This window comes from Dipodomys spectabilis, unplaced genomic scaffold (assembly GCF_019054845.1).
Source record: "Dipodomys spectabilis isolate Male_0828 unplaced genomic scaffold, ASM1905484v1 ptg000010l, whole genome shotgun sequence".
Lineage (NCBI taxonomy): Eukaryota > Metazoa > Chordata > Mammalia > Rodentia > Heteromyidae > Dipodomys > Dipodomys spectabilis.
In genome coordinates, this window is record NW_024870687.1 from 3,887,216 (window position 1) to 3,900,026 (window position 12,811).

At 36.2% G+C, this 12,811-nt stretch overlaps 1 non-coding gene across 1 annotated transcript; it reads left to right on the forward strand.

Moving 5' to 3' along the window:
- The first annotated feature begins 12,170 nt into the window (after window positions 1-12,170).
- Window positions 12,171-12,277, forward strand: LOC122128082. Its single transcript, XR_006151354.1, has one exon. It is a non-coding gene; the product is annotated as a U6 spliceosomal RNA (small nuclear RNA).
- Window positions 12,278-12,811: the final 534 nt, after the last annotated feature.

A 12,811-nucleotide genomic window follows, 5' to 3' on the forward strand; every position in this document is an offset into this window, starting at 1 on the left:
CAAATTTGAACCTACCGACTATCTAGATGTAAGCCACTGGTGCTGTGCTAGAACTCAATTCTTAAGAATAAAAAATCACAAAAAGAGGAGAAAAAATATTTGTTCAATTATTTTTGTGTTGTCTGATAAAACAAAGCACTTGCTACTGGAAAAGAAAAAGAGAGAAGATAGACATGAATATGCAGGAGAGAGACACAAAGAAAGAAGAAAGGAAGGGAGATTAAAAGAGGGGAGGGGAGTGGAAGGAAGGATACAAGAGGAGGGTGTAGCTGAGTAGAATTGTCTACTCCTCACTAAGGTTTTGTTGGACAATCAGTACCTTTGCATTTATATAGCCAAAGTTTTTTATTTTTGGTAGTAGTAAGCTGAGATATAAAATACCAATTTAGAGGTAATAACCTGTTAGTGTGCTTCCTTCTGCACCAAGGAAGCCACAGTTAGGTTACTGTCAGAGAGAAGGCAAGAGTAAGCAATTTAAGTGATTCTGAGAAACAATAATTGACATGCCAGGAATGCTCCCTTGTATGGTGAAGTCAAGCTTCACTCTTGTTCCCTGCTCCAGTCTTCCTCTCAACAAGAACAGCAGAAACAGGAGGGAAGGAGATATGTGAGTAATGATCATCTCTCTGTTTACCCTCATCCCTTGGTCTCTCAAAATATAAAGCGAAAGGAGAATTAACCTGAACTAGTGGGGAACATGGGAGGAAAAAGTTCAGTCTAACTTATTGTGAAACTTTTAAAATAATTGGAGCAGCATTTCAAATACTGAAATAAAACTTTTTAAATTATTAACAAAAAGTAACTCGAAATTTATCTAAAATTTAGAAGACTACACAGCTCACTACATAGTGGAATCTGAAAATTGAAACTGATTCCTGCCTCTATCATCAGAAATTGAAGATTGTCCCTAAACGTCCAATACTAGGTAAATTATTCTTGATATTCACTTATACTGTGTGAATATAATGCAGAAAATATGACTTTAAATTTAGACTGCTGAAGTGATAAGCGATGGGAATTCATGATGGATAACATAATGCTGACAGCATGGAAATTATTTCCCTTCCATCTTCAGTGAGTAGAGAATAAAAATGCTCTATTGGATGGCCCTGAAAATCCAATTCTAAATTTAGGACAGAAGGTGAATAGTAAAGAAGATCTATCTTAGCCAATCTGAGATTAGAAATGTGGAGAAATATACTCATTTATGTATGTCAAACATGGAAGAGAGGATGTGGCAAGCCCATAGCCAAATGCCAAAGTAGAGATATTTAACAAAATACCATGAAGTTGAAACAAGTCTTAAAAGGAGATCTGGGCTAAAAGGGAGTAGGGTAGAAGAATGGAGAGGGAAATGGTGGACTAATACAGTCATACCATTCAATGTACACATGTCAGAATATAAGTAGGAAACATGAAGGGATAGGTGGGGTTGGGGTAAGGGAAGGAAGAAAAATGCACTGTATATTGAAATGCACACACACTCTATTCAACACTGACATGATGAAGCAAAACCCCTTTGCACAACTAGCTAAACATAATTTTTTTGAAGTTTTAATATTCAGAGACCAGAAACATAAACCTTTAGAGATAAATAAGAAGAGAGAATTGACGTATTGTTGAGGGTTGTTTCCCTTTCACTATACAAAATTTAATGTGTGAAGTCTGCTGCAAATATAAATTTTATTTTGCCTATTCTTTTAAGCAAATTGCTTAAAATGTAGAGAACCAAATTCCAATATCCCTTCATTTCCAATAAAAAAATCATATGCACCTTTAAGTTTCTCAGTTATTTCTAAATACCTAAATGCAATGCATTATTGGAACTAATTTCATTCCATAGTTAAATTTATTTTTTTGTTGTTGTTGTGAAAATACTGTACAAAGGGGTTTCAATTACATGGACAAGATAATGAGTATATTTCCTATCAAGCATTGTAGCCTCCTCCTTTGTTTCCCCTTCCCATAACTTCCCGTCCTCTACCCGCTTCCCACCCAGTCCTCCCCCCACCAAAATTTTAAAGTTTGTTTTCGACATAATGGCTTGTACATCTCATTGTTTTAATGGTCCAACTGTATCCCTATTATATAAACGATTTGTTTTTTCCCTTACCTTCCTCAAATTATAACAACATCAAGTTCAGTGAATGCAGGGTTTGTACAGTGGGGGAGGGACATACAAAGCAAAAAAGAAATATTCTTATAAATGTGTTAGAAACAATCCCATGAAAGGGAAAAACATTTGAATATATAGCTTAGGGCTCATTTCCCTAACATCAACCTGTCTGACAGTTTCTGTTTGTCTCAGACACATACTAGTTATGGCAAATAAGGGAAATCATGGCACTAATGTTTCTTTGGGCCTGGCTTACGTCACTTAATATATTTTTTCCAAGTTTTTCCATTTCCTAACAAATGGAGCCAATGTCATGCTTTCTGATGGAGGCATAGAATTCCAGTGTGTATATATACCACATTTTCTTGATCTACTCATCTACTAAGGGGCATCTGGGTTAGTTCCATATATTAGCTATGGTAAATAATGATACAATAAACATAGTTGTGCTGGAAGCTCTACTGTGGCCTTGTATGTGAACATTTGGGTAAATACCCAAAGTGCGATTCTGGGTCATAGGGGAGCTCTATGTGGAGACTTTTGAGGAACCTCAATACTGATTTCCAAACTGGTTGAACAAGTTTATACTCCCATCCACAATACAGTAATGTTCCGTTCTGTCCATATCCCCTCCAGCATCTGGTGTTATTAGAGTTCTTGATTATAGCCATTCTAACTGGGGTGAGGTGGTATCTCAATGTTGTTTTGATTTGCATTTCTTTTATGACTAGGGAGGTTGAGCATTTCTTCATGTGTCTATTGGCCATCCTTCTTTCCTCTTGAGAGAAGTTTCTCTTTAAGTCTTTAACCCACTTATTTTTGGGCAGTTGTTTCTTTGAAGATTTGTTGGGGGATTTAAATTTTTGAGTTACATGTATATTTTAGATATGAGACCCTTGTCCATTTTATGGCTAGTGAAGATCTTCTCCTAATCTGTGCGCTTTCTATTGATCTTGCTAGCTATGTCCTTTGCCATGCAGAAGCTCTGCAATTTTATGCAATCCCATTTGTCCAACCTTTCTTTGATTTGTTGTGTTTCTGGGTCTCTATTAAGAAAATTTCGGCCTGTGCCAACAAGACCGAGGATTTCTCCTATTCCAATCTTTAATGTTTTCAGAGTATCTGGTTTGACTCCAAGGTCTTTGATCTATTTAGAGTTGATTCTGGTACAGGGTAATATATAAGGATCTAGCTTTAGTGTTCTACAAGTTGTTAACCAATTTTGCCAGCACCATTTACTGAAGAGGCTGTCTTTCTTCCATTCTATTTTTTAACTCCCTTACAGAAGATTAGATGGCTATAGGTCTGTAGGTTCATTTCTGGGTTTCAATTCTATTCCATTGGTCCTGAGGTCTGTTCTTGTGTCAGTACCAAACTGTTTTGATTACTATGGCTTTGAGGTTGAATTTGAATTTGGTATTGATATTCTTCCAGCTCTGTTCTTTCTGTTAAGGATCATTTTTGCTATTCAGGGTCTTTTATTGTTCCATATGAATTTTTTGATTGCCTCTTCTATTTCCTTGAAGAATGAGGTTAGAATATTGATAGATATTGCATTGAATTTGTAGATAGCCTTGGGAAGTATTGCCTTTTTCACTATGTTGATCTTTCCCAATCCAGGAGCATGGGAGTTTTTGCCACTTTCTAAGTTCAGTTTTGATTTCCTTTTTCAGTTTTTTAAAGTTTTCATCATAGAGGTCCTTCACTTTTCTGGTTAAGTTAAATCCTAGGTATTTTATTTTTTGTGGGGCTATTACAAATGGAGTTGCTTTCCTAATTTCAGCCACACTTTTCTTATTGTTGGCATACAGAAAAATCCATTGATTTTTGAGGGTTAATTTTATACCATGATACTTTGCCAGAGTTTTGAATCAGCTTGAGTAATTTTGGAGTGGACTCTGTGCAATTCTTTAAATACAAGATCATGTCATCTGCAAAAAGGGAGAATTTTACTTCTTCTTTCCCTATTAGGATCCTTCTTATACTTGCATCTAGTCTTATTACTGTATTTAGGCATTCCAATACTAGATTGAAGAGAAGTGGAGAGAGTGGGCATCCTGTCTCATTCCTGAGTTAAGAGGAAATAGCTTTAGTTTTTTACCATTAAGTATAATGCTGGCTATAGGTTTGTCATATAAAACCTTTAATGTATTGAGGAATGTTCCATGGATTCCTCATTTTTCCAGAAACTTCATAAAAAGGGATGTTGGATCTTGTCAATTGCTTTTTCTGCATCTATTGAGATAACCATGTGGTTCTTATCCTTGCTTCTGTGGATGTGATAAATTATATTATTTGATTTGTGTATCTTAAACCAGCTTTGCATCCCTGAAATGAATCCTGTTTGATAGTGGTGTATGATTTTTTGGATGAATTGTTGAAGTCGATTGGCCAAAATTTTGTTGAGAAGTTTAGCATCAAAGTTCATCAAAGAAATGGATCTATAGTTCTCTTTCCTTGATGAGTCCCTTCCTGGTTTTGGGATGTGTGTTATGATGGCCTCATAGAATAATTTCAGTAGTGAACTTTCTTTTTCAGTTTCATTGAAGAGTTGGAGGAGTATTGGTGTGATGTCTGCTTTGAAGGCTTAATAGAATTCCGCTGTAAAATAATTTGGTCTGGGCTTTTCTTAGATTGGAGGTCTCTTATTGCCCTTTCTGTTTCAGTGCTTGATATAGGCCTTTTAAGATAGTTTGACTCATCTTGGCTTAGTTTCGGCATGTCAGTATTTTCTAGAATAAGGTCCATTTCTGCCAAGTTCTCAAACTTATTAGTATACAGGTTTTAGAAGCATTCCCTTATAATGTTCTGAATATTAGTTGTTTCTGTGATGATGTTTCCATTCTCATCTCTGACTTTATTTGGGTGTGTTCTCTTCTTTTTCTGATAAGATTTGCTAAGGGTCTGTCAATTTTGTTAATTTTTTCAAAGAACCAACTCTTAGTTTTGTTGATTCTTTCTATAGTTTTTTTTGCATTCTAATTAATTTAATTCTGATTTAATTTTAATTATTTCTTTCTGTCTACGGGATTGGGGGTTATCTTGCTGCTTTTTTTCAAGGAGGTTCAGATGTCTCATTAAATTGTTGTTTTCAGATCTCTCCAATTTGTTGATATAGGAGCACAGAGCTATAAACTTGCCTCTGAATACTGTGCTTGCTGTGTCCCAGAGGAGCTAGTAATTGGTGTGTTCAGTTTTGTTGAATATCATGAACATTTGAATTTCCTTTCTAATCTCTTCCATGACCCACACGTGATTCAGCAGTGTGTTGTTCAGGATCCATGTGTTACATGACTTTCTTTGGTTGCTTTTGGTGTTGAGTTCTAAATATATTCCCTTGTGGTCTGAGAGAATGCAAGGTATAACTTCAACGTTTCTGAATTTGGACGTTTGCTTTGTGGCCTAAAATGTGGTCTATTTTGGAAAATGTTCCATGTGCTGCTGAGAAAAATGTATTGTCTAATGCTGCTGGGTGAAATATTCAGTAGAAGTGTGTTAAATCTAGTTGGTCTGTGCAGTTGTTTATATCTGCGGTTTCTCTGTTGAGTTTTTGTGAAGTTCATTTATCTAGTGGGGAAAGTTGTTTGTTAAATTCCCCAACAATTAATGTTTATGAATCTATGTGGGATTTGAGGGAAAGTAGAGGTTCTTGGACGAATTAGGGTGCTCTGCTGTTTGGCAAATAGATATTTAGAATTGTAATATCCTCCTGAAGGAGTGATCCCTTAATTAGTATGTACCAACCTTTTCACTAATTTTAATTAAAAGTCTATTTTATCTGATATTAGGATTGCAACTCCATCCTGTTTATGGGAGCCGTTTGCTTGGTAGATTTTGTTTAAGCCTTTAAAATTGAAAATGTGTTTGTTTTTGTGGGCAAGATGTGACTCCTGAAGCCAGCAGATAAAAGGATCTTGCTTTTTAATCCAAGTAGACAGACTGTCGCTTAATTGGTGAGTTAAGTCCGTTAATGTTGAGAGATAGAACTGATAGGTATTTGGGAGTTCCTGCCATTTTATCCAACTACTTCAGGGCTGTGGCAACTGTGTTCTTCCTATGGTTCTTGGATTCTCAGTTTGGGTGATATTTCTTGGCCTTTATTGTGGTCTTGTTGGTTTTCTCTGTGTAGGACATCTTTAAGATTCTTTTGTAGGGCTGGTTTGGTGGAGATATATTGTTTCAATTTTTCTTTGCTATGGAAGGGTTTTATTTGACCTCCGATTATTAAGGAGAGTATAGCTGGGTAAAGTATTCTTGGTTGATAGTTGTTTGTCTTTAGGGCATAGATTACATCATTCTAGGCTCTTCTTGCTTTGATTGTTTCTGCTGAGAAATCTGAGGTGATTCTAGTTGGTTTCCCTTTATAGGTGTTTGATCTTTGCTCCAAGACAACTTTAAGGATCTTTTCCTTGTTCTGAATTGATCCTGTGAGTATTATAATGTGACAATGGGATATCCTCTTCTGGTCTAGTCTATTGGGAGTTCTAAAAGCTTCTTGTATCTGAATAGACCTATCTTTTTGCATGTTTGGGAAGTTCTCTGCTAGGATCCTGTTAAACAAATTTCCTAGACCATTGACTTCTGGCTCTAGGTGCTCCTCTACACCCACTATCCTCAGATTAGGCCTTCTAGTGGGGTCTTCCAAGGCTTGAATGTTGAATAGATCTATCATATTTCTTGGATTTGTCTTTGATGGTTGTATATTCTTTCTCTATAATATCTAGGCTGTCTTCAATCCTCAGGCTTCAATCTTCTGCATGACCTATCCTACTATCGAGACTTTCTACTTTTTTTTTTCTTTTCCTTCTAGTTGGTCGGTTTTTATGGCTTCTAATTCTTTGTTGGATCTTTGTTTTAGATCTTGTATGAACTTCTTTACTGCCTTAATTTGGTGTTCAGTGTTTATTCTCAAATCACTTGGTTGATTAGTTATGGTTTCCTTGGACTCCCATTACTTCTGTTGGGATCCATTCAGCATTCCCTTTGTGGACTCCCTGACTTCTTTCAGCTCTCTGTTTATGGATTCCATGAATGCCTCTCGTGATCTTTGTCTATGCTCATCCTGCTCTTGAAATTCCTGTATTACTCTTTGATCAGCTTCCTCACATTCATGCAATTCCTGTAGTTCTCTTTGACTAATCTCAACTTACTCACACAATTCCTTTATTTCTCTTTGAGTGTTCACAAGCTGCTCATGCAATTCTTTTATCTATCTTTGAGTAGCTTCCTCACACCTATGAGCTTCCTGTTTTGACATTTGTTTGCCTCCTCTCTCTATATATCATGCTCACACAGAGTCCTTTGAAGGTTTTCAATCTTTTTATTTACCATGATTAATATTAGTGTTTTTACATCTTTTTGGAAGCTCTCCTCTGGATTATTCATTATCTGTTCTGTCCACTGATTATCATGAGTGGGAGTTGAGATACCCGGACTTGCCATTTTTCTTGTGTTTTTCCGGCTTATTCTGCCCATTTGACATGAGAGTAACACCAATTTTGTGCTAGAAAACTATCTTAAGGGAAGCATCAACAAAGTCTGTAGTTGCACAGTCAAAAGCCTGCAGATCCTCCTGAAGAAGAGATCCCTTGATTAGTATGTAGCGACTTTCTTTATCTCTTCTCACAAATTTTAATTTGAAGTCTATTTTATCTGATATTAGGATTGCAACTCCCGCCTGTTTATGGGAGCCATTTGCTTGGTAGATTTTATTCCAGCCTTTAACATTGAAAATGTGTTTGTTTTTACGGGCAAGGTGTGACTCCTGAAGGCAGCAAATATTTTGCCCATGTAATTGTAACCGCTCTGTACAGTATTTTCACAATAAAAATAAATAAATAAATATTACAAAAGCCTGCAGATATAATCTAGTTCAACAGATACATTTTCAACATAAACCAACTATGTATTAATAGGCTATGAACCACAAAGAAGAATTTGGCAAACAAGAAATTATTAGGTTTAGTGAGAGATGTGGGTATAAATAGGAATAGAGGGATGTGGAAAGATAGAGGGAGAGCTAACTTAGTCCTAATCTCAAAGCAGGAAATAGATTCGATAGAATGATAATAGACAACAGGGAAAAATAGAGAAAAAAAAGACAAGGAAAAATAGTAAAATAAAAATTAAAAAGTGAAACACTTAAAATTATGCAGATTAAGAACTTAATATTCAGAGAAGGATGGGAACATGATAAGAGAAGGGAAGGGATAGAAAGGAGATGCCAAAAACTAAAAAATAAAAATGCTTAAAATTTTATATAGGTATATAGAGGTAGTACAGCTATTAAAGAAGTTAAGTCTAAGAGGTTTTGAATTCATTAATAAATTTCTGGATTAAGTGTGTATACAATCGGGGATAAGGTCTAATTATCGACTACAGGTATATCTGAGAATGAGCAGAAATGCGACTAAATCACGCAAAGAAGAACGAAAGAGAAAAAAAGTGAAAAGAATGAGAAAGAAAGGAAAAAAGGATCAAAAGGTCAGTAGTGCTAAACAAAAATGGAAAAAAAGCACACACACACACACACACACACACACACACACACATACCTGTAAAATAAAAATTATAAGAGGAAGAAAAAAGTTAATAGAAAACAATTTTTAAAGTTAAAAATTAAAAATGTTAAAACAATTTTAATAAAAGGTGACATAAAAGAGTTCTTTGCTTTTTGGGGATGAGAAGGGAAGATCCTGTATCTCCCTTGTGTCCATAACCAGTCTCTTGTTGGAGTCTCTGGTCTGCTTGTGGTATTTGATTTTCCTGTAGCTTGGTTTTTTTTTTAAGTCAGTTTGTTTGAGCAGGCAGAAAAATGCTTTGATTTACCCAGGATTTTGTCATCCTCCTCCCAGGCTAGCTCAATGGGAGGGAGATCTGCTTTGAGTATCACAAAAGAAGGCTGTTTCTTCTAGTTTGGAGATGCTGTGATGGGGCTAGGTTCTGGGTAGAGTTGAGGCCTTTCAGCAAACAGTAGCTTTTCCCTGAGGCCTAGCTTCTGAGGCAGTCACAGAGCCTAGCCAGCAGCCGTTCTCAGGGTTTATTGTTACTGAATTTCAATTGATTGTCTAGGGAGGATCAGCCTCTGGCTCTGTTTACTCAATGAAGAAAGCCACTCCTGGGGCTGGTGCAGGCCCGGGATGGGTGAATTTTCCCTGAGTGGAGCTGAGCCTGGCAGGTCAAGTTAGGTTCCTGTGACCTGTTAAATGACTGTTTGTTTTCATCCAAGGACTGAGTTGGAGCTAGCTGCTCAGCCAGGCCTTTGGCAGTATCAAAGATGGAGATCTCTGGTAGTGGGCAGGGAGGGGTGGCGTTCCCTTCTCTGCTCCCTGAGAAGGAGTGAGGAAATCAGGCTTCTACTCACACAGGAGTCTGGTTCCTGGGTGATCTCTGATCTGAGATATGAAGGATGAAGATGTCTGCTCCTTGTCAGTTCTTGCTGGTGTTGAGTAGAATCCTCTCACCTGCTGCATCTGGTGCCTTTGTCCTAGACTCTCTGTGTTGCAGGTATGGTGGTTACGGCCACCACCGCCCCCGCCATAGCTGCAACCATGGCCGCTGGCAAGTGCTCAGATTTGTCTACTTTCCTGGATTTTCCCTCTCTGGCCTAACTCTCTGTACTGTGATGGCACATTTGGTGTGATTCTTTGGCTTAGTTAAGCTTCCAGCTTCTCCTTTGCTATCTTCCCGGAACCATAAATTTAAATTTTAAATGATAAATTCTTTTAAAATTGTTTCACTCGTGCACAGGTATGGATAGATAAGTGATGTGGGCAGAATCAGAATTATTCAGAAGGTTGTAAATGGATGCTTACCTAGTTTTCTCTCGGCTGGATCATAGAATACAGACTGTCCTAATTGAAAAAGTTAGCCTTCTGAGGTTTTTGCATATAAACACTCCATCAACATTTTATTAGAAGATTATTCAAGATTAGCTATATGTTGATTAATAATGACTGATCATGACAGAAATTTGAGAGAAAACCATCTACACTTCAGTGAGGTTCTAATTTGTGCTTCACAAACTGTTATGAAAGCTCTACATGAGAAATCTAGCAGCTGCATTTCTAAAAAGACCTTGGGTTGTCACACTTTCTGATATTGTCTCAATTCAAATACTTCTCCTTGGAGTTCCATACTATTCAATGATGCTGTATTAGCTCCTTGTTACAATTTTCAGACTGGTCTTTTTGATGAAATTTGTGTTTTCAAAATTGCTCTCCAAATTCCATCCACAAACTGCATACAAAATTTATCTGAAAAAATTTGTATCTGTTTATATTGCATATACTTTTAGTTTTCATTACAAATATGGAATGTAGTAAAAATTCTCATAACAATTATACTGCGCTAGATTGTGGGCAGATTCTGATGTAAATAATATACTGTGTTCATGTACAGATTTTGAGTATCCAAAGTAATAAGCCTGTGGTCCTAAAACCAATACCTTACTTATATTGAGTGACAAATACAACTTCATATAAGTACAGAAGTTTTCCTTGTATCTTTTTAACATATATTTTTATTATAAATACTGTACAGAGGGGTTACATTTACATAAGTAAGGTAATGAGTACATTTCTTATTGAGCATTGTTACCCCCTCCTTTGTTTTTCCCCTACCATCCCTTCCCTTCACACCTCTCCACCTCCCCCCTTCACCCATCCTCTGTTAGAATGTCTTGTATATTTCATTGTTACAATGGGTCAACCAGTATCCTTTACTTATATCTTAAATGAAGAAATACTCGCTTGATTTATGCTGATTCTACTTGTGTAGACACATCTAAAATCACTGCCCAAGTCCAAGAGCACATAAATGAAATGCCATCATTTTTTTGTCAGTTGGTATTTGTGTTCTACACATTTATTGACAGGTTACAAATTATTCTTAAACATTAAAACATTAAAAATACTTTCTTTTTTTCTTATTTTCTTCGCCAGGAAATCAGCAAGACCTCAGTCAGCATTTCTCACCTAGGAATTTTCACATGGGTTAGTTAAATGTATATGTAGAGTCCAGTTTTCTGAGGACTCACTCATCTGCCTAGGAATTCATGCTGGTTGTTGGAAAAAGAGCTCAAGTAAGGATGCCATTTAAAGCCTTATAACTTTACTGTTTACCAGGGTATTCTCCTGCTACTTTGGTTGTTGAGAATTTCTACAAGAGTAAGCATTCCGTGAGGAGCAGGGAGATACCATAAGACTTATACTTACTGAGGTTTCCAAGTGACTTGCTATCACTTGTACTGCATTTTGAAAGTCGAATCTCTCTAAAACTACCAGTATTAAGAGATAAGAAGAGTGGAAAATGAACTCTTAGGGACAAATACATCTTCAACATATATTGTTCCAATTATTCCTTTTAAGGCATATTCAACAACTGGTGAAACTTGTGTTGGCTGTAATTATGTGTCTTTCTCCATGGGTGCATGTATACATGAGAATATGTATGTGTGTGAATAGTAACATACATGTGTACATTATGGCTTATATCATCATTTATTCCTTGCTAACAAATAAAGTAAGGAATCACTAAACTTTTAACAGAAACTGTGTAGTTAAAGTCGTAACTCTTCACTCTGCTCCTTTACACAAAGACTTTGCAACTTCTCATTAATAAAGTTTCCATAAGCTCTGAAATGTACATACTTAGTACTTAATGTCTGCTATCATAAATCTTAAATACTTTACAGAAAAGTTTTATACCTGCCAAACAGTCCTATTTATGGCATATATAAGCAAAATCCCAAAATTAAGCATATTTAAAACATTAAAACTTTTAACAAACCTTAACACTTGCTGCAATGTTCATTTTGACAGGTGCCTTGTATAGAATAATTGAATTTATCCTCCTACACATCTCTTGAACTACAAATATCTGGAATTATTTTGTTTTTGGCATGTCTATCTTGATTTTATTCTTAATTGTGTGCTTATGTAAGAAATACATGATTCTATAATTTCACAACAATTCTTTGGAACTTACTTTTTGTTGAATTGCCTAGCTTAATAAAATCAATTAAAAATTATACTTTATATATAAAAACTGTTTTGTGCTCAGTTTAGCATCACATACCCTAACATTGGAACGATACAGAGAAGATTAGCATGCACCCTGCGCAAGGATGACATGCAAAGTCTTGGAGCGTTCCATATATTTACAGCAACAGATGCTGAAACATATGTGGCCACAAGGGAACCATACTGCATTCTTGGTGGGAGTGTAAACTTGTTCAACTACTTTGGAAAGCAGTATGGAGGTGCCTCAGAAGACTCCACATAAAACTCCCCTATAACACAGTAATCCCACTTTTGGGGATTCATCCAAATGATCATAAAAAAGACCATACTAAAACTACCAGCACAACTATGGTTATTGCAACATTATTTACGATAGCTAAGATATGGAACCAACACAGATGCCCCCATTAGATGAATGGATCAAGAAAATGTGTTATATATACACAATGGAATTCTTTGCCTCCATCAGAAAGAATGATATCGCCCAATTTGTTAGGAAATAGAAAGACTTGGAAAAAATTTATTGAGTGTAGTAAGCCAAGTCCAAAGAAATATAGGTCCCATGATTTCCCTTATTTTCAATAACGAATGTATGTCTGGGATAAGCAGAAAAGTTCAAAAGATATGTACATATAACCAGATAAGATGATGTTAAAGAAATTGAACCCCATGA